The sequence below is a fragment of the Lithobates pipiens genome, unplaced genomic scaffold, assembly GCF_037356315.1.
Source record: "Lithobates pipiens isolate NorthernLeopardFrog02 unplaced genomic scaffold, aLitPip1_a1.2 Scaffold_10, whole genome shotgun sequence".
NCBI classification, from domain to species: domain Eukaryota; kingdom Metazoa; phylum Chordata; class Amphibia; order Anura; family Ranidae; genus Lithobates; species Lithobates pipiens.
The window spans coordinates 99,432,927-99,460,386 of record NW_027507686.1 but is presented as its reverse complement, the minus strand read 5'-3'; the positions used below and the strand labels follow the sequence as shown (position 1 = coordinate 99,460,386).

General features: G+C 46.4%; 15 pseudogenes; all 15 read left to right on the top strand.

Moving 5' to 3' along the window:
- Positions 1-1,619: 1,619 nt before the first annotated feature.
- LOC143955757 (5S ribosomal RNA) lies at positions 1,620-1,738 on the top strand (annotated as a pseudogene).
- Positions 1,739-1,898: 160 nt separating this feature from the next.
- LOC143948255 (5S ribosomal RNA) lies at positions 1,899-2,017 on the top strand (annotated as a pseudogene).
- A 691-nt stretch (positions 2,018-2,708) lies between these two features.
- Positions 2,709-2,827, top strand: LOC143943352 (5S ribosomal RNA; annotated as a pseudogene).
- Positions 2,828-4,447: 1,620 nt separating this feature from the next.
- On the top strand, positions 4,448-4,566 carry LOC143951935 (5S ribosomal RNA; annotated as a pseudogene).
- Positions 4,567-4,885: 319 nt separating this feature from the next.
- Positions 4,886-5,004, top strand: LOC143944325 (5S ribosomal RNA; annotated as a pseudogene).
- Positions 5,005-5,104: 100 nt separating this feature from the next.
- On the top strand, positions 5,105-5,223 carry LOC143947546 (5S ribosomal RNA; annotated as a pseudogene).
- Positions 5,224-5,336: 113 nt separating this feature from the next.
- Positions 5,337-5,455, top strand: LOC143943303 (5S ribosomal RNA; annotated as a pseudogene).
- A 321-nt stretch (positions 5,456-5,776) lies between these two features.
- LOC143952123 (5S ribosomal RNA) lies at positions 5,777-5,895 on the top strand (annotated as a pseudogene).
- Positions 5,896-5,995: 100 nt separating this feature from the next.
- LOC143953152 (5S ribosomal RNA) lies at positions 5,996-6,114 on the top strand (annotated as a pseudogene).
- A 100-nt stretch (positions 6,115-6,214) lies between these two features.
- On the top strand, positions 6,215-6,333 carry LOC143953825 (5S ribosomal RNA; annotated as a pseudogene).
- A 1,886-nt stretch (positions 6,334-8,219) lies between these two features.
- Positions 8,220-8,338, top strand: LOC143957555 (5S ribosomal RNA; annotated as a pseudogene).
- Positions 8,339-8,811: 473 nt separating this feature from the next.
- On the top strand, positions 8,812-8,930 carry LOC143947724 (5S ribosomal RNA; annotated as a pseudogene).
- A 16,933-nt stretch (positions 8,931-25,863) lies between these two features.
- LOC143943126 (5S ribosomal RNA) lies at positions 25,864-25,982 on the top strand (annotated as a pseudogene).
- Positions 25,983-26,082: 100 nt separating this feature from the next.
- Positions 26,083-26,201, top strand: LOC143954463 (5S ribosomal RNA; annotated as a pseudogene).
- Positions 26,202-26,507: 306 nt separating this feature from the next.
- LOC143945790 (5S ribosomal RNA) lies at positions 26,508-26,626 on the top strand (annotated as a pseudogene).
- Positions 26,627-27,460: the final 834 nt, after the last annotated feature.

Genomic DNA, 27,460 nt, shown 5'->3' with positions numbered 1-27,460 from the left:
GGCTGTACAAAGGTGTTTACTGTCCGACCATCGAGGTGCAGGGGGGGGGAGCTGTCCCACAGGAGAGGGGAAGACACACTCGGCCAGGTCAAGTCAAACAAAAGGGGGAATGAGGATCACATACCATAATAGTCTCAGCGCGGGAGAGTCTCAGCCCAGTCCGCAGCTTCCCGGGGCGATGTAAAAAAGATTGTCCTCTCGCCATCCTGAACCCGCAGCCTGGCCGGGAAAAGCATACTATACTTCACCCCCCGCTGTCGCAGCAGACTTCTAACGTGGTCGAAGGACTTCCGTTGTCGCTGAGTTTCGACCGAGTAATCCGGGAATATGAGGATCTTCGCATTTTTAAATTTGAGTTCCCCCTGTAGCAGTGCCGCCCGGAGCACCGTGTCTCGGTCCCGGTAATGTAGCAATTTAAAGATAAGAGTGCGGGGCGGGGAGCCCTGAGGGCCCCTGGTCGCCGGCATCCTATGGGCCCGCTCGATGGAGAAGTGCGAGGAGAACTTGGCCTTGGGGAGCAGGGATGGAAGGAGCTCCTCCATAAATGTCACCGGGTCCTGACCTTCGGCTCCCTCAGGGAGACCAATCACCCGCAAATTATTGCGTCGGTTGCGGTTCTCGGCATCCTCGGCTCTTGCTTCGAGATGCCGAACCCTGACCTTCAGGGCTTGGATGTCGGCAGCATGGGTCCCCTGAGCATCTTCTACTCCGGATACTCGGCGCTCGACCTCCGTCACTCGGTCACGAAACTTGTCCATGTCTCTCCTGATCAGGGCCGTTTCGGTTTGTACATGGTAAATTTTTGTGGTTAGGGTAGCCTGGCAGGTAGAAATAGCCATCATCAGAGCCTCAAACGCCTCCGAGCCGGCATGGATAGCTCCGTCTGCACCTCCATGTGGTTGACCGCGTGTGCGGGAGGCCAAGGAGCCGAGCGGGCAGAGGCAGGAGTCGTAGCGGACTTTTTCTGGCTATTCCGTCGGCCACCGGGCATCGCCCAAAGCCCCCTGAGGCACTCCTCCAACGGAACTCACTGTCGGGGGTCTTCTACACCAGGGTGATGACAGGATAAGCAGCCGGAGACGGGAGCTCAGTTAACACACGTCAGCTCCCAGCGCCATCTTGGACACGCCCATCGTAGGCTTCTTTTTATGTTGTTGGCGTTGACATGGGGTTTTTTTTCGCTTGTTTCCCAAGGTGACCATCTTGGCATTTGTCAAGAGGGCTGAGAGAGCCCAAAGAAATCTCCTACGGCCACATCACCCTGAAAGCGCCCGATCTCATCTGATCTCAGAGGCTAAGCAGGGTCCTGCCTGGATAGTACCTAATTACAGGTGCCGTAGGAATCTTTTTATATTGTTGGCTTTGACCTGGTTTTTTTTTTCGCTTGTTTCCCAAGGTGACCATTTTAGTATCTGTCAAGAGTTTTGAGTATGTCCCGAAGCATTCGCCTAAGGCCACATCACCCTGAAAGCGCCCGATCTCAGAGGCTAAGCAGGGTCAGGGTCAGATGGGAGACCGCCAGGGTCTATGTTGTTGACGTTGACCTGTTTTTTTTCACTTGTTTCCCAATGTGACCATCTTGACGTTTGTCAAGAGGGTTGAGAGTGCCCGAAGAGATCACCTACGGCCCCATCACCCTGAAAGCGCCCAATCTCGTCTGATCTTGGAGGCTAAACAGTGTCGGGCCTGGTTAGTACCTGGATGGGAGACCGCCTGGGAATACCAGGTGCCATAGAAGGATCTGGCCCGGTTAGTGTCTTGATTGGGAGATCGCCTGGGAATACCGGATGTCGTAGGCTTCTTTTTATGTTGTTGGCTTTGACCTGTTTTTTTTAGCTTGTTTCCCAAGGTGACCATCTTGGCCTTTGTCAAGAGACTTCAGAGTGCCCAAAGAGAGTGCCTACGGCCAAAGCACCCTGAAAGAGCCCAATCTCATCTGTTTTAGGAGGCTAAGCAGCGATGGGCCTGGTTAGTACCTGGATCGGAGACAGCCTGGGAATACCAGGTGCCGTAGGCTTCTCATTATGTTGTCGACGTTGACCTGTTTTTTTCCCTTGTTTCCCATTTGTCAAGAGGGTTGAGAGTGCCCAAAGAGATCGCTTACAGCAGCATCACCCTGAAAGAGCCCTATCTCTTCTCATCTCTGAGGCTAAGAAGGGTTGGGCCTAGTTAGTACCTGGATGGGAGATGGCGTTGGAATACCAGGTGCCGTAGTCTTATTTTTATGTTGTTGACATTGACCTGTTTTTTTTTCGCTTGTTTCCCAAGGTGACCATTTTAGCATCTGTCAAGAGTTTTGAGTATATCCCGAAGCGTTTGCCTAAGGCCACATCACCCTGAAAGCGCCCGATCTCAGAGGCTCAGCAGGGTCAGGGTCAGATGGGAGACCGCCAAGGTCTATGTTGTTGGCGTTGACCTGTTTTTTTCACTTGTTTCCCAAGATGACCATCTTGGCATTTGTCAAGAGGGTTGAGAGTGTCTGAATAGAACACCTATGGCCACATCACCCTGAAAGCGCACAATCTCATCTGATCTCGGAGGCCTAGCAGTGTACGGCCTGGTTAATACCTGTATGGGAGACCATCTGTGAATACCAGTCGCCGTAGGCTTCTTTTTATGTTGTTGGCGTTGACCTGTTTATTTTCGCTTGTTTCCCAAGGTGACCATCTTGGTGTTTAACAACAGGGTTGAGAGTGCCCAAAGAGATCACCTACGGCCCCATCACCCTGAAAGCACTCGATCTTGTCTGTTCTCGGAGGCTAAGCAGTGTCGAGCCTGGTTAGTACCAGGATGGGAGAACGTCCGGGAATAACAGGTGCCGTAGGCTTCTTTTTATGTTGTTTTTTTTTTCACTTGTTTTTTTCACTTGTTTCCCAAGGTGACCATCTTGGCGTTTGTCAAGAGGGTTGAGAGCGCCCGAAGAGATCACCTACTCGTCTGATCTCGGAGGCTAAACAGTGTCGGGCCTGGTTAGTACCTGGATGGGAGGCCGCCTGGGAATACCAGGTTGTTGGCTTTGACCTGTTTTTTTCACTTGTTTCTCAAGGCGACCATGTTGGCATTTGTCAAGAGCGATGGGCGTGTCCTGAAGAGAATGCTTACGGCCACATAACCTTGAAGCACCCGATCTCATCTGATTTCAGAGGCTAAGCAGCATCAGGCATGGTTAGTACCTGGATGGGAGACTGCCTGGGAAGACCAGGTGCCATAGAAGCATCTGACCTGGTTAGTGTCTTGATTGGGAGATCGCCTGGGAATAACGGATGCCGTAGGCTTCTTTTTATGTTGTTGGTTTTGACCTGTTTTTTTTTAGCTTGTTTCCCAAGGTGACCATCTTGGCCTTTGTCAAGAGGCTTCAGAGTGCCCAAAGAGAGTGCCTATGGCCAAATCACCGTGAAAGAGCCAAATCTCATCTGATCTCGGCGGCTAAGCAGCGATGGGCCTGGTTAGTGCCTGGATGGGAGACAGCCTGGGAATACCAGGTGCCGTAGGCTTCTCATTATGTTGTCGGCGTTGACCTGTTTTTTTTCCCTTGTTTCCCAAGGTGACCAGGGTTGACAGTGCACAAAGAAATTGCCTACGGGCACAACACCCTGAAAGTGCCCAATCTTGTCTGGTCTCAGAGACTAAGCAGGGTTGGGCCTGGTTTTTACCTGGATGGGAGACCGCCTGGGTTTTCCAGATGCCGCAGGCTTCTTTTTATGTTGTTGGTGTTGACCTGTTTTTTTCGCTTGTTTCCCAAAGTGATCATCTTGGCATTTGTCAAGAGGGTTGAGAGTGCCTAAAGAGATTGCTTACAGCCGCATCACCCTGAAAGCACCCTATCTCTTCTGATCTCTGAGGCTGAGAAGGGTTGGGCCTAGTTAGTACTTGAATGGGAGACGGCCTTGGAATACCAGGTGCCGTATTCTTATTTTTATGTTGTTGGCGTTGACCTGTTTTTTTTCGCTTGTTTCCCAGGGTGACTATCTTGTCATTTTTCAAGAGGGATGAGAGTGCCCAAAGAGATTGCCTATGGGCACATCACCCTGAAAGCGCCCAATCTCCTCTGATCTCAGAGGCTAGAAAGGGTCGCACCTTGTTAATACCTGGATGGGAGACCGCCTGGGAATACTAGGTGCTGTAGGCTTCTTTTTATGTTGTTGGCGTTGACTTGTTTCTTGTGTAAGTTTCCCAAGGTGACCATCTTGGCGTTTCTCAAGAGGGTTGAGCGTGCCTGAAAAAATCTACTATGGCCGCATCACCCTGAAAGAGCCCAATCTCATTTGATCTCAGAGGCTAAGCAGGGTTGGGACCTGGTTAGTACCTGGATGGAAGACTGCAAGGGATTTCTCGATGCCATAGGCTTTTTTTTTAAGTTGCTGGCATTGACTTATTTTTTTTTGCTTGTTTCCCAAGGTGACCATCTTGGCGTTTGTCAAGAGGGTTGAAAGTGCCTGCAGAGATTGCCTATGGGCACATCACCCTGAAAGCACCCGATCTCGTTTGATGTTGGAGGCTAAGAAGAGTCAGGCCTTGTTAGTACCTGGATGGGAGACCGCCTGGGAATACCAGGTGTCGTAGGCTTCTTTCTATGTTGTTGGCGTTGACCTGTTTTTATTTCGCTTGTTTCCCAAGGTGACCATCTTGGTGTTTGTCAAGAGGGTTGAGAGTGCCCAAAGAGATCGCTTACAGCAGCAACACCCTGAAAGAGCCCTATCTCTTCTCATCTCTGAGGCTAAGAAGGGTTGGGCCTAGTTAGTACCTGGATAGGAGATGGTGTTGGAATACTAGTTGCCGTAGGCTTCTTTTTATGTTGTTGGCGTTGACTTGTTTTTGTTTTGTTTGTTTACCAAGGTGACCATCTTGGTTTTTGTCAAGAGGGTTGAGAGTGCCTGAAGAGCTCACCTATGGCCACATAACCCTGAAAGCACCAGATCTCGTCTGATCTCAGAGGCTAAACAGGGTCGGGCCTTGTTAATACCCGGATGGGGGACCACCTGGGAATACTAGGTGCTGTAGACTTCTTCTTATGTTGTTGGCGTTGACTTGTTTTTGTTTCGCTTGTTTCCCAAGGTGACCATCTTGGCGTTTGTCAAGAGGGTTGAAAGTGCCTGAAGAGATTGCCTACGGGCACATCACCCTGAAAGCACTCGATCTCGTATGATGTTGGAGGCTAAGAAGAGTCGGGCCTTGTTAGTACCTGGATGGGAGACCGCCTGGGAATACCAGGTGTCGTAGGCTTCTTTTTATGTTGTTGGCGTTGACCTGTTTTTTTTCCGCTTGTTTCCCAAGGTGACCATCTTGGTGTTTGTCAAGAGGGTTGAGAGTGCCTGAAGAGATTGCCTGAAGAGATTGACTATGGCCACATCACTCTGAAAGCACCCAATCTCATCTGATCTTGAAGGCTAAGAAGAGTCAGGCCTGGTTAGTACCTGGATGGGAGACCACCTGGGAATACCAGTTATTGTAGGCTTCTTTTTATGTTGTTGGCGTTGATTCGTTTGTTTTTTTTCGCTTGTTTCCCAAGGTGACCATCTTGGCATTTGTCAAGAGGGTTGAGAGTGCCCAAAGAGATCGCTTACAGCAGCAACACCCTGAAAGAGCCCTATCTCTTCTCATCTCTGAGGCTAAGAAGGGTTGGGCCTAGATAGTACCTGGATAGGAGATGGTGTTGGAATACCAGGTGCCGTATTCTTCTTTTTATGTTGTTGACATTGACCTGTTTTTTTTCACTTGTATCTCAAGGTGACTATCTTGGCATTTGTCAAGAGGGTTCAGAGTGCCCAAAGAGATTGCCTATGGGCACATAACCCTGAAAGCGCACGATCTCTTCTGATCTCAGAGGCTAAACAGGGTTGGGCCTTGCTAGTACCTGGATTGGAGACCACCTGGGAATACTAGGTGCCGTAGGCTTCTTTTTATGTTGTTGGCGTTGACTTGTTTTTGTTTCGCTTGTTTCCCAAGGTGACCATCTTGGTGTTTGTCAAGAGGGTTGAGAGTGCCTGAAGAGATCGCCTACAGCCCCATCACCTTGAAAGTGCCCGATCTTGTCTGATCTCGGAGGCTAAGCATTGTCGGGCCTGATTAGTAACTGGATGGAAGACCGACTGGGAATACCAGGTGCCGTATGCTTATTTTTATGTTGTTGGCGTTGACTTGTTTTTGTTTTGTTTGTTTACCAAGGTGACCATCTTGGTGTTTGTCAAGAGGGTTGAGAGTGCCTGAAGAGCTCGCCTATGGCCACATAACCCTGAAAGCACCAGATCTCGTCTGATTTCAGAGACTAAACAGGGTCGGGCCTTGTTAATACCCGGATGGGAGGCCACCTGGGAATACTAGGTGCTGTAGACTTCTTCTTATGTTATAGAAACAATATGGTTCAACCTATCCAGTGACACCGTGCAGAGATAGGCACATCAACTCCTAATAAATATGAAAATTACAAAACGGGGAAGGGGGATGGGAAGGGGAAACAAGGGAGATTTTTAAGCGGTGCGATTATAAACACTAATAGAACGAAATATAATAAAAATTAATTTATTCATATACATTAAAAAGCACTATAGTGTCAAATATAGTACGTAGAAATACAAAGAACAATGTACTCATTTTTACTGGACTAAAGGCACCCGGTAATGAAAATTGATAGACTGATAGCACTCGTTCCCAACATTTTTCGCAACAAGCTTCTTCAGGGGAATGTGCAACTAACGATAAATATAATATAGAATTAATATACAAAGTAACATAAATCTACAATGTAATTACAAAGATACATAGATACACATAGTCACCGGCGTCTGACGTCACGGGCTCGATGCGGACATTCTGGAGAGAACACCGCGCATATGCAAAGCCAGTTACGCCGACGGCCAGACTACATTTCCCATCATGCCACTAAGCTGGAGGTGGAGCTTCCAGCTGGGCGGTTGCCAACAGGGTTAACAACAGAGAGATGGCCATAATGTGTCTCTGGTGTTATAGAGACGGAAGTGGACAAGCCTGTATGCAAACTAGCCCTATCCCCATAATAGGGGTCACAGCCAGTGATCCACCATAACGGGTGTCCCCAAAGTCAATGACCCAAGAGGCACCCTGGGTGTCCGTATGCCCCCAACCAAAAGGAAAAGTCTAATGGACCCACTGATTTGTCCCACCGATGCAAAAAAAGGTATCGATTAATCCCGGACACGGCGCTAGCGATCTGTGGAGCGCCGCCCTGTGAACGGGAGTCATAGTGAACAACAGAGATCCCAATGTATGTGCAGCATGATCCGCAAACCACAGATACAAACAAACCAGGGTACCATGATAACTAGTTTACAAATTAGACACAAAAGGAGAAAAAAATATCAATTATAATTACAGCAATGATCAAGTCAATTCATATGGTGTTATAACAAATCCAATAATGAAATAATAAAAAAAAAAAGGGGGGGGGGAAGGGGGGGAGGGGAGGAGGGGGAGAAAAAAAGAAGGACATTTCTTCATCTAAGTCCTGTTGTCAGGGAAAACCCAGAATGGGGGTTAGGGGAAAAAGGGGAAAAGAACACTGTTATAAAAATGATCTAAAACTGATATTTTCATTGAACCCTGGGTACTGGGTAGCTTTTAAAGTGAAAATCCATTTGGCCTTGGTTTGTAAAAGAAACTTGTCAACAGAACCACCTCGTGAATTCAAGGGTATATGTGCCAAAGTTGTAAAACGAATCCAATCAGGGTCAAAGGAATGGTAAGTCCCAATATGCCTACTTATGGCTGTGACTATTTTTTTATTTAGTATAGGTTTAATATAATCCTTAATGCGGATTGAAAACAGTCGTTTAGTCTTACCAACATAGAAGCCTCCGCATCGGCATTGCGCTAGATATACGATGCCGGGGGTGGAACACGTAACATGAAACTTAGGAAAAAAACACCTACCATTGGGTAGTTTCACTTTACAAGAGTTATTAATATACGGACACGTGTCGCATTGACCACAGGAATATGTGCCGAATTGTTTCAAAGAAGTGGATAATGGATTGTCAATAAAATGACTTTTAACTAAACAATCTTTTAGAGATTGTGATCTCTTAAAAGTAATTGCAGGTGAGTCAGTTATGTATTGATTTACAATAGGGTCGGCCTGTAATAAAGGCCAAAATTGTTGCACGATGGTCCGAAAGCGTTTCGTTTGTTTACCAAGGTGACCATCTTGGTGTTTGTCAAGAGAGTTGAGAGTGCCTGAAGAGATTGCCTATGGCCACATCACTCTGAAAGCACCCAATCTCGTCTGATCTTGGAGGCTAAGAAGAGTCAGGCCTGGTTGGTACCTGGATGGGAGACCACCTGGGAATACCAGTTATTGTAGGCTTCTTTTTATGTTGTTGATGTTGATTTGTTTTTTTTTTTTTCGCTGGGCACATCACCCTGAAAGCACCCAATCTCCTCTGATCTCAGAGGCTAGAAAGGGTCGCGCCTTGTTAATACCTGGATGGGAGACCGCCTGGGAATACTAGGTGCTGTAGGCTTCTTTTTATGTTGTTGGCGTTGACTTGTTTTTTTTGTTTGTTTCCCAAGGTGACCATCTTGGCGTTAGTCAAGAGGGTTGAGAGTGCCTGAAGAAATCTCCTACGGCCACATCACCCTGAAAGAGCCCAATCTCATCTGATCTGAGAGGCTAAGCAGGGTTGGGACCAGTTTAGTACCTGGATGGGAGACCGCCTGGGATTTCCAGATGCCGTAGTCTTCTTTTTATGTTGTTGCCGTTGACCTATTTTTTTCCGCTTGTTCCCAAGGTGACCATCTTGGCGTTTGTCAAGAGAGTTGAGAGTGCTTGAAGATATTGGCTACGGCCACATCACCCTGAATCTGTTCCATCTCATCTGATCTTGGAGGCTAAGCAGGGTCGGGCCTGGTTAATGCCTGGATGGGAGACCGCCTGGGAATACCAGGTGTCGTAGGCTTCTTTTTTTTTTAAATATAATTTTTTCTCCAAACAGGGGAAGACGGTCCCTCGAGTACATAATGCAACAGAGAAATACAGAGCAAAAAGCAGCTGAACAATACTTGATACTGGTATATTTGCAACTGTGAGTCTGCCTTCCATCAATCATAATGATTTGAGGCACGGATAAAGTACTGTACCAAGATCCAGGGTCAAACAAACCCCAGGTCCCTCCGGCATAATCCATCCAGAGGGGGGTGTGGGGCCGTCATTCCCAATTTTCCACTTTTTCAAAAAGAGAGAGGGGGTGGAGGGGGTGAGAGATAGGGGAGGAAGGCAGAAAAGAGAAGGGGTGAAAGATCAGGAAAGGAGAAGAGGGGACGAGACACGATGGCAGCCACTGCCCAAGGGGCCAGTCAAAGAAAGGTCAAAGCACTAAGGCGATAGCAGGCTACATCCTTCCAGCGAGAATATAAAGGTATTCCAGATGTCCCAGGTTTGTTTAAAAAATTATTGTTTACCTTGTGATGTGAGGATCAAGTCCTCCATTTTTTTAATATCCTCTATTTTCCTAAGCCAGTGAGTAATGAAAGGGGGGGAACATTTTTTCCAATAGTGAGGGATGCAGGATTTCGCCGCATTTATCACATGCCGTAAAATAGATTTTTTGTACTTCTTAATGGGAATCTGTGAATGGTGCAAGAGAAAGAATGCAGCCTCTTCCGGGATGGCAAGTTCACAAAACAGATTAGCAAGCTGTTCCTTCCGTGTTCGTTTGGTGCGCGCCCTGTGCCTGATAAGTACCCTGCGGAATACTGACTTATGAGCCTCCCAAATTATCCCCGGGTCGCAGTCCTGCGTTTAGTTTTCTTGGAAATAAAAGTCCAATTCCCTGGTCACATCTGCTAAAACTTCTGGTATCTGGAGGAGGCTCTCATTAAGGTGCCAGAATAGAGACCTAGGTGAGGGGTTCCTAGAGAGGGTGTAGGTAAGGGCTACAGGAGCGTGGTCGGACCAAGTAATATGGCCGATGGAGGAAGAGCTCACCAAGTGCAGTTGGTCATGTGGAATCAAGAAGAAGTCTATCCTTAAGTATGATTTGTGAGGGGAAGAGCAAAAAGAATAGTTCCTTTCCCCGGAGTGTTGCAGACGCCAGACATCAACTAATTGGTCATTCAGTAAACACTTAAGCCCCGTACACACGAGCGGACTTTTCAACGTCCAAAGTCCGACGGACTGAGTCCGTCAGACTATTCGATCGTGTGTGGGCTGCAACGGACTTTTGACTCGCCAAAGTCCGAAGGACTTTAGAATATGGAACATGCTTCAAATTTTCCCGACGGAACTCCGCCGGACCCGGGTCCCTTCGAAAACTCCGCTCGTGTGTGTGCTATTCCGACGGACTAAAACCGACGCTAGGGCAGCTATTGGCTACTGGCTATGAACTTCCGTATTCGAATCCAGTCGTACGTCATCACGTTCGAATCCGTCGGAGTTTAGTGTGATTGTGTGTGGCCAAGTCCGCTCCGCCGAAAAGTCCGTCAGAACTCCGTCGGAACTCCGGCAGAACTCCGACGGAACTCCTTCGGAAGTCTGTCGGACATAAGTCCTCTCGTGTGTACGGGGCTTTAGTAATACGCTTTCTAGGGGAAATGAGGAGCGAGGAGCAAGAGGCAGAAGTGTCAATCGATGGCGAAAGGGGACATTAAAGTCCCCACGTAATATCAACTGGCCCTCCCGAAAGTCACATAATCTGTGCAGGGTAGTTCTGAGGAACGTGTCTTGGTGATCATTGGGAGCGTACACAGTGGCAAATGTAAAAAGGAGCTCTCCAATGTGGACCCTAAGAAAAAGATTTCGGCCCCCGAGGTCCACCAGAGAATCCTGGAGAACCCAGGGGAGCCTGCTAGAGATCAGAATGGAGACTCCCTTGGTCTTAGAGGAGGGGTTAGTAGAGTGGTAGACCTTAGGGAAGGATCTCGACCGTAGAAAGGGGAGGCTAGTATTTTTAAAATGTGTTTCTTGTATAAAGGCCACATCAGTACAGCAAGTCTTCAGTTCTCACAGGAGGATCCACTGCTTTTCAGGGGAGTGCAGTCCCTTAACGTTTAGAGAGGTGACCTTGACTAAGTCTGCCATCGCTCCTCGGGGAGGGGGAAGGGGACGTCAGAGAAACGCAAAGAAAGTTGAACCAAGGTAGGTATTGGGTAGGTAATGGATGGCGGGAACTAAGGGGGAGAAAGGAAGGGCAAATGGAAGGAAAGGTAAGGGGAAAAAGAGGCCGGGCACCTCAACCCCAGGGGGAGAGGGAAATTAAGGGTTGTCCGCACTCAACAGTACAGGAAGGGTATACTAAAACAGCACAATTATGCTATAGCGCTTACCAGATGTACACTGGGTTTAAAGTGCCGTCCTACTTGGGTTGGTGGGTAGACAGGTTGGAGAGGGAGCCCCCGGATCCCAGTCCCCCCAGTCCTGGCAGTGGTAAATGTCACGTCTGATACCGGTATGCAAATAAAAAACAATCAGTAACATCATAGAACCAAAAAACAATAGTATAATCAAAACCGAGGTAGAGCATATAACTATCAGCACTAAACGTAGGCATGCACGAGGGAGCCCGTCACAACAGAAAAGGCATCACAGAATAGGATCCACCACCCCCGTCCCATACCCCAAAAGTACATGCAGCCCCCGAACAAATGCATTTCTCCCTTTGGCAGATTGTCCTCTCCTTACCCCCTCTCCCCCGTCCAAGCCCCGGGGGGAAAAGGGGGAGGGAAGGGGGGAAAATGGGGGAAGGGGCGAAAGGGGGAGGGAAAGGGGGAGGGGAGGGGAGGGAAGGGAAGGAGGGAAGGGGAAGGGGGGAAGGAGGGGCAGCTAGGGGGACAAACATGCGGAAATGTCAAGTCCTTTAGCGCACTCACACCAGCAGCCACCCGGACCCCATAAATTTCAACTCCTCCCCTCCATGGTCACCACATCAAGATGAAAGAGGAGCAGCCCTGGTCGGTGCATGGAAAATCCAGTAGGCAAGGGGCTGGGGCCACCATCCCTCCATCCAATGGGAGACTTCACCTGAGCAGCAGTCCTGGGGCCCGCCAATTAGTGTCTCTCCTGCATCGCCATCGGGGGGCTGTGTAGAGCATCCAGAGGGAGGCTGGGACCGCCCAAACAGTAAGGGGTAAATCCTCCAGGGGGGTCCAGAGTCAAACTGGAGGGAAGCAGTGTCTCATACCAATAGGCTCAATAAATAAGTCATCCAGGGTGTCCCCGAAAGCTGCAGAAGGCAATGTCGGCAAAGAGTAGGTGGGGGCCAGAGGGGGTGGGGACGAGGGGCACAACCAGGGGGAGGGGACACATATGCAGGAATTTCAAGCCCTTCCAGTACAGCGCACTAGGTGTCACTCAGACCCCCCAAAGTGCAACTCCCTCCTCTAAGGTCAAGATTCCAGAAGGGAAGATGAGCCGCCCTGGTCTGTACATGAAAGATCCTGCTGCCAAGGGGTTGGGGCCATCATCCCTTCCTCCAATGGGAGATGCCACCGGCATGACAGCCCCATGTGCTGTCAAGTGGTGCCCCTCCGACAATGTCGTCGGGGTATATGTGGAGCATCCAGGGGGAGGCAGGGACCACCCAAACAGTGAGGGGGAAAGCCTCCTCCAGGAGGATAGCGCTGTCTTGTACAGTTGGTTAATTAGACAAGTCATCCAGTGTACTCCTGTGAGCAGCGGAAGGAAAGGTTGGTAAGGATTATGAATGGGTGGGGGCCAGGGAGTGCATAAAACTGCCACCAGATGACCGGAGCAGAGAGGGCAAGGGGTTGAAAGTCAGATCTGGTATCATATTACTCACGTTGGCCATCCCTTGAAGCTGAGCGCTCTGCATACCCAGGACGTTCTTCTGTATAATCTAGCCTATCTGTATACATTAGCCTGTCTTTTGTACACATTATATCAACTAGCCGGTCCTCTGTATACACTAGTCCGTCTGTATACACTAGACAGGCTTGGTTACACAGACTTGCTAGTGTATACATATGTACTAGTGTATACAGAGGACCGGCTAGTATATACAGAGAGGCTAATGTGTACAACAGACAGGCTAGTGTATACAGATAGGCTAGATTATACAGAAGAATGTCCTGGGTATGCAGAGATGGAGGCTAGGGTATACAGAGAGAGAGGCTAGAGTATGCATACTTGCTAGTGTATACAGACGGACTAGTGTATACAGAAGACCGGCTAGTTTATATAGAGAGGCTAATGTGTGCAAAAGAAAGGCTAGTGTATACAAATAGGCTAGATTATAGAGAAGAACGTCCTGGGTATGCAGAGATGGTGGCTAGGGTATACAGAGAGAGAGGCTGGGTTACACAGAGAGGCTGGTTTATGCAGACTTGCTAGTGTATACAGATGGACTAGTGTATACAGAGAGGCTTGGGTATACAGAGAGCTAATGTATAAAGAGAAGCTAGTGTATACAAAAGACATCCAAGGGTACACAGAGAGGCTCGTGAATGCAGAAGACAGGCTAGTTTATACAGAGAGGCTAAAGTGTACAAAACACAGGCTAGTGTATATAATTATACAGAAGAATGTCCTGGGTATGCAGAGATGGAGGCTAAGGTATACAGAGAGAGAGGCTAGAGTACGCATACTTGCTAGTGTATACAGACGGACTAGTGTATACAGAAGACCTTTCTAGTTTATACAGAGAGGCTAATGTGTACAAAAGACAGGCTAGTGTATACAAATAGGCTAGATTATAGATAAGAACGTCCTGGGTATGCAGAGATGGAGGCTAGGATATACAGAGAGAGAGGCTGGGTTACAAAGAGAGGCTAATGTATGCAGACTTGCTAGTGTATACAGGCGGACTAGTGTATACAGAGAGGCTTGGGTATACAGAGAGATAATGTATAAAGAGATGCTAGTCTCTCAAAAGGCAACCAAGAGTAGACAGTGAGGCTCGTGCATACAGAGGAACGGCTACAGAGAGGCTAATTTGTACAAAAGACAGGCTAGTGTATACAGATAGGCTAGATTATACAGAGGAAGGTCCTGGGTATGCAGAGATGGAGGCTAGGGTACCCAGAGAGAGACTGTGTTACACAGAGAGGCTAGAGTATGCAGAAGACCGGCTAGTTTATACAGAGAGGATAATGAGTACAAAAGGCAGGCTAGTGTATACAGATAGGCTAGATTATACAGAAAAACTTCCTGTGTATGCAGAGATGGATACTAGGGTATACAGAGAGAGAGGCTGAGTTACACAGACTTGCTAGTGTATACAGACGGAATAGTGTATACAGAAGACCGGCTAGTTTATACAGAGAGGCTAATGTGTACAAAAGACAGGCTAGATTATATAGAAGAACGTCCTGGGTATGCAGAGATGGAGGCTAGGTTATACAGAGGAAGAGGCTTTTTGATACAGAGAGGCTAGTGTATGCAGACTTGCTAGAGTATACAGACAGACTAGTGTGAGGCTATTATAATTGGAATGAGGCTGGGGTAATAAGATTGGCTCGGGTATACGGCGAGGTACACCCTAGAAAAGAAACAGAAAACAGAAAAGTCAAACAAGGTAATACAGATAGGCTAATGTTATTCCCCTGAGCCTAGTGTATACAGATGAATGGCTAGTGTATACAGAGAGGCTAGTGTGTACAGCTAGGCTTGTGTATACAGAAGACAGTCTGGGGAATTCAGTGAGGCTAGTGTATGCAAAGAGGCTGGGACACCGAGACCATTGTAAAAAGAAGGTAGGCTAGTGTATATAGATTATGGGCACGTGTATACAGAAGACAGAGAGGCTAGTCTATATAGAGAGGCTGGTGTACACGGAGAGATGAATGTATACAGAAAGGCTAGCGTGTAAAGCAGACAGGACTTTATATATTTGCTAATGCAACTACTTCTGAATCATGTAAAGCGTTACAGTGCTTTTTTCATTCTTTGGTGCTGTTAAAAGGTCAGTGGTGTGTTGTCAGTGGTGATATCAATGTGACAGTTAATGTGGAGAACTACAAATATACAAAATATAGCAAAAGAGTGCTAAGTTTATTTTGTTAAGTCATTGACTGATAGACGTTAAGTAATTGGCCATTATTGGTTTGGCAGTACTTGGTTTATTTTGTTCTGGAAGCACTGAGAAGACTGATATTAGATGAGTGATCTGCACATTTCGCTTACTATTGCAGAGAGATACCGGCTAAATGTTAATATCTTAATATGTGCTGCGTGTAAGGTAGAAATAAGATGGTTTTGTGTGAGTTGGATTACTAGGATTTAGAGATAGTAATGTGTTTATTCTAATAATAAATATAGCAAAATAACTCAGATTAATATTGAGACAGTATATAGAGGTCGGGTTTAAGTGGAAATACACTAAATAACAGCAACGACGTGTGTAGGTTTTTATCAATCGGGTTCATTACGTGTCTTTAATCATGTATTGAATATACCCAAAATATAGCATAAGGATGAGAAAGGATAATAACTGGCAGAGGATGACATGGCAAAAAGACAAACTGCATTAGAAATGTGAATGTGAATTAGAGATGAAATGTCAATCCCCATTGGTTACTTTCAGGTAACCATTAATACAGTTAACACGGCAAAGTGTGAGCTAAGCAGCTAAATATTACTTAATATTGCAGAGATTAAGTATTGCAGGTGAAAAGAGATCGGAAGTGTTAGTTGCAGTAGCTTCAAAATGACTGAGAAATCATTTCATTACTCTAAATGTTCACATCGGTAGCATTGTATTACTCTTAATATGTGCAGCGTGTAAAGAAGCAATAAGATGGTTTTGTATTATCCTAAAATTAGCAGTATACGTAATAAAGGTGAGTAGGTAACCTGGATTTAGACATAGCAAACTATGATCTATAATCTAATTTAGCAAAAATAGAAAGGGTAATACAGGTCAAGTTTAAGTGGAAATACACAAAATATCTAGCTTACCTTAACATTGTTTAATAGAGCGTTGCAAAGTAATACCAAGGCATTATGTCGGAATAACAATTAGATGAGATGATTGCTGTAATCATGAAATATCAGCAACGACATGACTAGGTTTCTATCGTTTTTCAGGATCCTTACGACACGTTTAAGGATGAGAAAGTATAATAACCTGCAATGTATGACATGGCAAAGAGTCAAATTGCATTAGAGATGTGAGATAAACATGAAATGTCAATCCCCATTGGTTACTTACATGTAACCATTAATACAGTTAACGCGGCTACATACAGCAAAGTGTGAGCTAAGCAGCTACATTATTTAAGAGTAAATTGACGTAGCTTGAAAATTCCAACGTGTAAATCGTTCCATTAATTTTGTTATGCACGAAGACGGCTTACACTGACTGTTTTCCGTTTCTACTGATTATCGGCATAATGTATCAGTAACCCTGAACATTAATAGTGATAGACATTAGGATGTATGCTTGATGTGAATGTAAAATAGTTGCATTATGTGTTAATAAATGTAATCAAACTTTATTGCTATCCTTGGCTACTGCAAACACTACTACATCAAGTAAACCGTCCCACTGCTTTTCTCACATTTTGCTGCTGTTAAAAAATGTGTTGCCAGTGTTATGTGTTACAAATGGTTATCAGTGTTACAGTTAATGTGGAGAAGAAGTAATACACAAAATAGAATCAGAAAGAGAATCCTATTGCATAGAGGTAGCAAGAGATGGTTGCATTACTCTTAATGTGCAGTGTGTAAAAGGTTTTAAAAAGATGATTTTGTGTGAATTTTGCTTTAACGTAAAATTAGCTGTAACCATTACAACTATGGTTAGGTTTACAATGATTTAGAGATAGTAATCTCTATAATATAATAATAATAAGTATAGCAAAACAAACTTAGGAAATATTGAGGCAGTATATATAGGTCGAGATAAAGTGAATACACAAAAGGGATCAAGGGATAGTTGCAAAGTAATATCCTCATTAAGGAAGAATGTCGGAATAGCAATGAGATTAGATGGTTGCAACATAACACGAAATATGAGCACGGCTAAAATACAGAAAAACAGTACATAATTTAAGAGTACAGTAGAATATAGTATAAAATATTTAAGATTAAATTGACTTAGCTTGAAAAAATCTAAGTTTAAATCGTTGAGTAAATCGTTGAGTAAATCGTAAATTTATCAGATAAGTTAACTTTGAGATTATGATTAATTTGACAGTTACATTACGCGGTCCTTTTCCACTGGTATAATCGTAATTTAATATCAGTAATTGCAGTTAATGTCAGAGATACTCGGTTAATGTCAGAAAAGCAATAAAACTGTTTACATCATTAGCGAGCGATATTTACATTAGTCTTAGTATGTGCAGCATGTCTGGTAGCAAATGGATGGTTTTGTGAACATTTTGCATTACCGTACAATTAGCGGTAGACCTCATCGAAGTGAATAGATTTATCCGGATTTTGAGATAGTATTTCTAATATTAAATAAAGCAAAATAAGTCAGGATGGTGTGTCGTCAGTGGTTATATTAATGTGACAGTTGATGTGGAGAATTACAAATATGCAAAATAGAGCATTAGAACATTAGTCGCTCTGTATAAACTAGCATCTCTGTATACACCAGCCTGTCTTCTGTACCCACTAGACTCTCTGTATACACTACCCAGTCTTCTGTATACACTGCCAGCTTTGATGTATACCCAAGCCTGTCTTCTTCACTAGTTTCTCTATATGCACTGTCCTTTCTGTATACACTCGACCCTCTCTATACACTAACATCTTTGTATATACTAGCCTCTTTTTAAACTAGCCTCCTTGCGTTCCCCAGCCTATACTGTTTACTCTAGCATCTCTGTATACTCAAGCCTATCTGCATACACGAGTCTGTATTCTGTATTCACTAGCCTTTCTTCTGTATGTTGTAGTCTTCTATGTATACCAGCTTCTCTGTACACCCTTGCATCTCTGTAAACACTGTGTAAACTAGCCAGTCTTATGTATACACTCGCCGACTGTATACACTAGACTCTCTGAATACACTAAACCCTCTGTATACCACAGCCTGACTTTTGTATACACTAGACTGTAAAAACTAGCTAGAATACACCAGCCTGTCTTCTGTTCCCACTAGACACTCTGTATACACTACCCAGTCTTCTGTATACACTGTCAGCTTGGATGTATGCCCAAGTCTGTCTTCTGTATACACTAGTCTCTCTATATGCACTGTCCTATCTGTATACACTCGACTCTCTCTCTACACTAACCTCTCTATATACACTAACATCTTTGTATATACTATCCTCTCTTTAAACTAGCCTCTCTGTGTACCCCAGCCTCACTGTTTACTCTAGCATCGCTGTATACTCAAGCCTATCTGCATACACGAGTCTGTATTCTGTATTCACTAGCCTTTCTTCTGTATGCTGTAGTCTTCTATATATACTAGCTTCTCTGTACACCCTTGCATCTCTGTAAACACTGTGTAAACTAGCCAGTCTTATGTATACACTCGCCGACTATATACACTAGACTCTCTGAATACACTAAACCCTCTGTATACCACAGCCTGTCTTCTGTATACACTAGACTGTAAAAACTAGCTAGAATACACCAGCCTGCCTTCTGTACCCACTAGACTCTCTGTATACACTACCCAGTCTTCTGTATACACTGTCAGCTTTGATGTATACCCAAGCCTGTCTTCTGTAACGGTCGGACGCAAGTTGCCCCGGTGCTTGAACATGGGGGGAGACACGATGCACATGTTTTGGAGATGCCCGAAGTTGATCTGCTACTTGACGGAGGTCACAGGAACCATTGATCGGGTGTTTGGAACCTCCACCAGGATGGAGGCGAAGTATTGTCTCCTGGGATTAGTTGAAGGAGTTGGAAACCCGGGAAGCAGCCAGATGGCAGTTCTGAGATGCCTATTTCAGGCAAGGAAACTGATTGCCCAACCCTGCTTAGCCTCCAATGTTGGCAATGACTTGTTTTTTTTCGCTTGTTTCCCAAGATGACCATGTTGACATTTGTCAAGATGGTTGAGAGTGCCCGAAGAGATTGCCTATGGCCCCATCACCTTGAAAGTGCCCGATCTTGTCTGTTCTCGGAGGGTAAGCATTGTCGGGCCTGATTAGTAACTGGATGGAAGACCGACTGGGAACCCCCAATTAAGGAGAATTCCTCCCCTATATAACCCCTCCCATATAGGAGGCACCCCAGTTTTTTCGCCAGTGTCTATGGTGGTTGGTCACGTAAAACATGTGCTATGAAGAAAGCTCTGTGCAGGTTCCTGCGGGGGCCTAAGGGCTACAACAAACCGGATCCATATCTCGGGCCGATATTTTGACTCCCAACATTATATGTTACCCAGGCCTCGTCATCTGAAGAAACGAGGTTTTGCCTGTAAGTCCTCTCCTATTGGAAGACTGGGCTCTGGGAAAACCAGACTTGGTGTACTGTTTACATAGTGGCACGAGAGTTTCTGGCAGAGTCTTTTACAAGGTCCTTCTGAGAAGGAACCCCAATAAAAACCTGAAGGTTGGCACAACTCTGCCCGCCGTGATGGGTAAAGGCTGGAATCTGTCTGTTTTCAGCAATTCCTGCGGCAAGGACAGGTAAGGGAAGTTAATCCTATATAAATTATATTATGGATTTCTTCATTGAGTAGTTGTATGTCTTACCTGGTTTCCACCACTAGAGGGAGTAAGAGCAGCCTGATGCATACTTACATGCCTTTCAGATACACATGCTCAGTGAAGCCTGGTTCTCCCAGATGACTCACGTCTCCACTGCAATCTCTGCCACAATGAAGGTAATACAGGGGTCCCACATAGTCTGGGGGTCCCACGCAGCTCCGATGGTGATTCCCTTCCCGAGCACGCTCCCGCGCTAATGGAGGAGGGGGGAGTGTGGTCGCGAGCCATGCACGTCGGTGTGCATGGCGCTGTACTGCGCAGGCGCCAGGTGGCAGAGCGTCAGGGGGCTGTAAGTGGAGACACAGGAGCTGTGGGCAGTAAGCATCCCAAGGGATTGGATCCAGGCAAACCTAAGACACCTACTCAGCATCAGGTTGTGCAGTTTAAGCATATATATTTATTGTGAGACTTTAAGCACAACAGTGATTGCCCTTTGTACTAGTACCTTTACTTTGTAGCTTAGGACTATGTCTCCTCATAAGAGGGTCTCAGGGGGAGGTAACAAGGGCACTGGTAAGTCACCGCCTAGGTCTAGGGGGTTCTAAAAATGCCTGTAGGTTACCACCCCCCCTGCAAGACTGGAGCCAGCCTCACAGGATGAGTCAGTGCCCCTGTCAGGTTTTGCAGCCTCTCCTAATATTTCAGCCCCGATATACGTTACTGAGGACTCCCTTAGGGCTAAATTGGAGGGTTTTGAAGGGAGAATCATTTTATTTCAGCTTCCCTGAAAGATAGCAGGAAAAGGGGTAGATCCCCTCCCTCTGCTGAGATTCCTCTTTCAGATGACACTTTTGACAATGAGGAGAGATCCCTATCTTGGGACAGGGATCTTGAGCAGTTGGATGAATCAGAGGAAGAGGAGAGAGTCCCCTCCTCCAAGACGCTCAGAAAACAGGTGCAGTATTATACTGAATTGGTGCGTACCACATTCAGAATGCCTGCTGCTGAGATCGCTACGTCCTCTGTTTCTTACCTGGGAGTCAGGAAAATCCCACAGACTGCCTTTTCCTTTCCAATTCATCCCTTAATGGATAAATTGTTGTATGAGGATTGGGAACATCCCGATAAACTGTTTGCTCCTCTTAAAAGGTTTTCTATGCTTTATCCTCTGGAGGAAAGTTTCACCAAGAAATGGGGGGTCCCATCTGTCGATACGGCTGTTTCTTGCGTGAATAGAAACCTGACCTGTCCTTTGGATAATGCTCAGGTATTTAAAGATCCAACTGATAAGAAGCTGGAAACATTATTAAAAGCCTCCTTTTCCATGACTGGCGCTGTAGTGCAACCTACAGTCGCAGCTGTGGGGTTGTGTCAGTTCCTCAAGGAACAGGTTAAGCAGATGCTTGGCCTCCTTCCCAGTGAGGAAGTGGAGAATTATGCAGAAATACCTCAAATTCTGTGTTTCATGATTGATGCGATTTTGGATTCTGTCCAACAAGCATCTCGTTTGTCTCTCCTGTTGGTACACATGTGAAGGGCCCTATGGCTAAAGAATTTGGCAGCTGAGCAATCATGCAAGAAGCTTTTGATTGGGTTGCCGTTTAAAGGGGAACGTTTGTTTGGAGAAGAATTAGACAAATTCGTCCAAAAAATTTCAGGGGGTAAATCTACTCTCCTTCCAGTCAAAACGTCCATCATTTAGGCGTTCTCTCTTTCCCAGAGCATCAAGCTCTAAGCAGTGGCGACGGCCTTCTCAACCCCCCTCTACAGGAAAGGCTCAAGAAGAAATCCTGGGGGTGAAAAACTGCCAAGCAGAGCCCAAAAGCTTCCTTGTGAAGGGGCGCCCCCGCTCAGCCGAGTGGGAGGAAGGCTCCTGCAGTTTGCGGAAGCCTGGCGGGAAGAAATCCAGGACAAGTGGGTGGTCTCTTCGGTATCTCTGGGCTACAAGCTGGAGTTTCAGGAGATTCCAGCTTCTCGCTTTCTAAGGTCAAGGATCCCCAGGGACCCAGTAAAGCAAAGACCGCTATTTCTGGCCTTAGATCACTTACTATCCCAGGGGGTGATAGTAGAAGGGGACCCAAAAGAACAGGGTTCAGGGTTTTACTCGCATCTTTTCACTGTTACAAAGCCAAATGGAAGTGTCAGACCTATCCTGGATCTGAAGGATCTGAACTGGTTTTTACGCATCTGGTCCTTCCGAATGCAGTCAATTCGCACTGTGGTCTCCTCCCTGCAAGGGGGAGAGTTTATGGCATCAATAGACATCAAGGATGCATATCTCCATGTGCCAATTTTTCCTGCACACCAAAAGTATCTAAGGTTCGTGGTAGAGCGGCGCCATTTTCAATTTGTGGCCTTGCCGTTCGGGCTCGCGACGGCCCCTCGAGTCTTCACAAAGATTCTGGACCCTCTCTTGGCAAACCTAAGAGCTCAGGGTATAGCCGTCATAGCTTATCTAGATGATTTGCTTCTCTTAGAGAAAACAGTAGCGCTCCTGAACCACAGTGTTACCAGAACGCTAGAACACCTGAAACGCCTAGGTTGGATTATAAACCTAGAAAAGTCATCCCTACAGCCTGCTACCAGGTTGGAATACCTGGGTATGGTTATCGACACCGTTCAGGGCAAGGTGTTTCTACCAAGGCCAAAAGCCTTGGCCATTGAAGATCTGGTGCGCCTAATTCTGGGCAGAAGATCTTCCCCCATTCGGTTGTGCATGAGACTGTTAGGGAAAATGGTCACCTCCTTCGAGGCCGTTCCATTCGCCCAGTTCCACTCAAGGCCTCTGCAAAGATGCATCCTTGCGGCTTGGAACAGGAAGCCCCAGTCCTTGGATCTTCCTATGCGTCTATCCCCAGGGACACTTAAGAGTCTCGTCTGGTGGTTACACACCGAGAATTTGCTGAAAGGCAAAACTTTTCTTCCTCTTCCATGGAAGAATATTACGACAGATGCCAGCCTGACAGGCTGGGGAGCAGTGTTGGAGGAGACGTGCTCGCAGGGGAAATGGTCTGCGATCGAGAAGCTATTGCCCATAAATGTCTTGGAGATCCGGGCAGTTTATATGGCTCTCATAAACTGGTCTTTCAGACTACGGGGTCTCCCTGTTCGGGTTCAGTCCGACAATGCCACAGCAGTGGCCTATATCAATCACCGGCCTGGTACCAGGAGTCTGGTTGTGCAAAAAGAGGTTAATCGCATACTTGTCTGGGCAGAAAAGCATGTTCCATGCCTTTCTGCAGTCTTCATTTATAGAGAGGAAAATTGGCAGGCGGATTTTCTGAGCCACCAGCAGTTGAGCCCAGAAGAATGGGCTCTGCACCCTGCCGTGTTTTGTAACATATGTCGCAGGTGGGTTACTCCAGACGTAGATCTGTTTGCGTCCAGGTTCAACAGAAAACTGGACAAATTCGTGTCAAGGACAAGAGATACACTCGCTCAGGGGTCGGATGCTCTGACAGTTCCCTGGGATAAGTACAATTTGATTCATGCCTTCCCCCCGTGTCCGCTTCTGTCGCGGTTCCTGGGAAGAGTCAAGAGGGAGACAAAGTTGGTTCTTTTGGTAGCCCCGGCTTGGCCCAGGTGACTGTGGTACGCAGAGATCATGAAGTTGGCAGTAGGCAGGCTGTGGATCCTCCCTCTCCGACCAGATCTGCTCTCACAGGGTCCAATTTACCATCCTGCTTTACACAGTCTGAATTTGACGGTTTGGCTGCTGAGACCCACATTCTGAGAGACCGTGGGCTTTCGGGGCCAGTCCTTTCTACTCTGGTCAATGCCAGAAAGCCGGCCTCCAGGCTTATTTACTACAAAATCTGGAGGGCATATGTTTCCTGGTGTGAACTCAGGGAATGGCATCCTAGAAAGTATGTCATTAGCAGGATCTTGGCCTTCCTCCAGTCAGGCCTAGAAATTAATTTGGCCGTAAGCACTATCAAGGTGCAGATTTCGTCAGTGTTTTTTCAGAAGCCACTTGCATCGCATTCCCTGGTGCAGGCTTTCATCCAGGGGGCTATGCAGATAAGGCCGCCAGTCAAACCTCCGGTATGCCCATGGGTTCTGAATTTGGTTCGCTCAGCTTTGCAGGGGCAACCTTTTGAACCTTTGCATCAGGCTTCGTTAGTTCTTTTGACTAAAAAATTGGTTTTCTTGGTAGCCATAACCACGGCTAGAAGAGTGTCAGAACTAGCAGCTCTCTCCAGCAAAGAGCCGTATCTAATTATTCATAAGGACCGGGTGGTAATGCGTCCCAACAGGTCCTTTCTGCCTAAGGTGGTTTCAGGATTCCATTTGAATCAAGATGTAATCCTACCATCCTTTTTTCCGGACCCACAGTCCGCAGAAGAAGAATCTTTGCAAACTTTGGATGTGGTAAGGGCAATCAGTATCTATCTTCATTGCTTATTTATTTTGCTGGAAGGCCCTAGGAAGGATGAGGCGGCATCAAAATCCACTCTCTCAAGGTGGATTAGACAGATTATTTCTCAGGCCTATAGTGTTAAAGGGAAGATCCCTCCTTTTCAAGTGAAAGCGCACTCAACTAGGGCTGTAAGTGCTTCTTGGGCAGTGCATCACCAGGCCTCCCTGGTTCAGATCTGTAAGGCTGCAACTTGGTCATCAGTCCACACGTTCACCAGATTCTATCAGGTGGATGTCAGAGGGCAAGAGGATATCGCCTTTGGGCGCAGTGTACTGCAGGCTGCAGTTTAGGTCCTCCGGTCCTTGGCGGTCTATATATTATGATCTGTGTTTCCCTCCCCTCAATCTGAGCATTGCTTTGGGACATCCCACTATGTAATGAAGCTCCTGTGTCCCGTGATGTATAATCAAGAAAATAGGATTTTTATATACAGCTTACCTGTAAAATCCTTTTCTTGAGAGTACATCTCGGGACACAGGGTTCCCGCCCCTCTTGGGTTTTACGTGGTTTCCTATTGCTTTGCTACAAAACGGAGGTGCCTCCCATATGGGAGGGGTTATATAGGGGAGGAATTCTCCTTAAATGGGGGTTAACCAGTGTCCAATCACCAGAGGTGCCTATATAACCCACTATGTAATGAAGCTCCTGTGATGTACTCTCAAGAAAAGGATTTTACAGGTAAGCTGTATATAAAAATCCTATTTTTTATGTTGTTGGCGTTGACCTGTTTTTTTTTTTCGCTTGTTTCCCAAGATGATCATCTTGGCATTTGTCAAGAGGATTGAGAGAGCCCAAAGAGATCGCTTACAGCAGCATCACCCTGAAAGAGCCCTATCTCTTCTCATCTCTGAGGCTAAGAAGGGTTGGGCCTAGTTAGTACCTGGATGGGAGATGGCGTTGGAATACCAGGTGCCGTAGTGTTATTTTTATGTTGTTGACATTGACCTGTTTTTTTTCTCGCTTGTTTCCCAAGGTGACCATCTTGGCATTTGTCAAGAGGGTTGAGAGTGCACAAAGAAATAGCTTTTGGCACAACACCCTGAAAGCGCCCAATCTCATCTGGTCTCAGAGGCTAAGCAGGGTTGGGCCTGGTTTGTACCTAGATGGGAGACCGTCTGGGTTTTCCAGATGCCGCACGCTTCTTTTTATGTTGTTGGTGTTTACCTGTTTTTTTCGCTTTTTTCCCAAAGTGATCATCTTGGCATTTGTCAAGAGGGTTGAGAGTGCCTAAAGAGATTGCTTACAGCCGCATCACCCTGAAAGCACCCTATCTCTTCTGATCTCGGAGGCTAAGAAGGGTTGGGCCTTGTTAGTACTTGAATGGGAGACGGCCTTGGAATACCAGGTGCCGTATTCTTCTTTTTATGTTGTTGGTGTTGACCTGTTTTTTTTTTCGCTTTTTTCCCAAAGTGATCATCTTGGCATTTTTCAAGAGGGATGAGAGTGCCCAAAGAGATTGCCTATGGGCACATCACCCTGAAAGCACCCAATCTCCTCTGATCTCAGAGGCTAGAAAGGGTTGCGCCTTGTTAATACCTGGATGGGAGACCGCCTGGGAATACTAGGTGCTGTAGGCTTCTTTTTATGTTGTTGGCGTTGACTTGTTTTTTTAGTTTATTTCCCAAGGTGACCATCTTGGCGTTTGTCAAGAGGGTTGAGCGTACCTGAAAAAATCTACTATGGCCGCATCACCCTGACAGAGCCCAATCTCATTTGATCTCAGAGGCTAAGCAGGGTTGGGACCTGGTTAGTACCTGGATGGGAGACCACCTGGGATTTCTCAATGCCATAGGCTTTTTTTTTAAGTTGTTGGCATTGACTTCTTTTTTTTTGCTTGTTTCCCAAGGTGACCATCTTGGTGTTTGTCAAGAGGGTTGAAAGTGCCTGAAGAGATTGCCTACGGGCACATCACCCTGAAAGCACCCGATCTCATTTGATGTTGGAGGCTAAGAAGAGTCGGGCCTTGTTAGTACCTGGATGGGAGACCGCCTGGGAATACCAGGTGTCGTAGGCTTCTTTTTATGTTGTTGGCGTTGACCTGTTTTTATTTCGCTTGTTTCCCAAGGTGACCATCTTGGTGTTTGTCAAGAGGGTTGAGAGTGCCTGAAGAGATTGCCTATGGCCACATCACTCTGAAAGCACCCAATCTCATCTGATCTTGGAGGCTAAGAAGAGTCAGGCCTGGTTAGTACCTGGATGGGAGACCACCTGGGAATACCAGTTATTGTAGGCTTCTTTTTATGTTGTTGGCGTTGATTCGTTTATTTTTTTCGCTTGTTTCCCAAGGTAACCTTCTTGGCATTTGTCAAGAGGGTTGAGAGTGCCCAAAGAGATCGCTTACAGCAGCAACACCCTGAAAGAGCCCTATCTCTTCTCATCTCTGAGGCTAAGAAGGGTTGGGCCTAGTTAGTACCTGGATAGGAGATGGCGTTGGAATACCAGGTGCCGTATTCTTCTTTTTATGTTGGTGACATTCGCTTGTATCTCCAGGTGACTATCTTGGCATTTGTCAAGAGGGTTGAGAGTGCCCAAAGAGATTGCCTATGGGCACAAAACCCTGAAAGCTCCCGATCTCCTCTGATCTCAGAGGCTAAACAGGGTTTGGCCTTGCTAGTACCTGGATTGGAGACCACCTGGGAATACTAGGTGCCGTAGGCTTCTTTTTATGTTGTTGGCGTTGACTTGTTTTTGTTTTGTTTGTTTACCAAGGTGACAATCTTGGTGTTTGTCAAGAGGGTAGAGAGTGCCTGAAGAGCTCGCCTATGGCCACATAACCCTGAAAGCACTAGATCTCATCTGATCTCAGAGACTAAACAGGGTCGGGCCTTGTTAATACCCGGATGGGAGACCAACTGGGAATACTAGGTACTTCTTCTTATGTTGTTGGCGTTGACTTGTTTTTTTGTTTGTTTCCCAAGGTGACCATCTTGGCGTTAGTCAAGAGGGTTGAGAGTGCCTGAAGAAATCTCCTACGGCCACCTCACCCTGAAAGAGCCCAATCTCATCTGATCTCAGAGGCTAAGCAGGGTTGGGACCAGTTTTAGTACCTGGATGGGAGACCGCCTGGGATTTCCAGATGCCGTAGTCTTCTTTTTATGTTGTTGCCGTTGACCTATTTTTTTCCGCTTGTTCCCAAGGTGACCATCTTGGCGTTTGTCAAGTGAGTTGAGAGTGCCTGAAGATATTGGCTACGGCCACATCACCCTGAATCTGTTCCATCTCGTCTGATCTTGGAGGCTAAGCAGGGTCGGGCCTGGTTAATTCCTGGATGGGAAACCACCTGGGAATACCAGTTTTTCCAAAAGAGAGAGGGGGAGGAGGGGGTGAGAGATAGGGGAGGAAGGCAGAAAAGAGATGGGGTGAAACATCAGGAAAGGAGAAGAGGGGACGAGACACAATGGCAGCCACTGCCCAAGGGGCCAGTCAAGGAAAGCTCAGAGCACTAAGGCGATAGCAGGCAACATCCTTCCAGCGAGAATATAAAGCTATTCC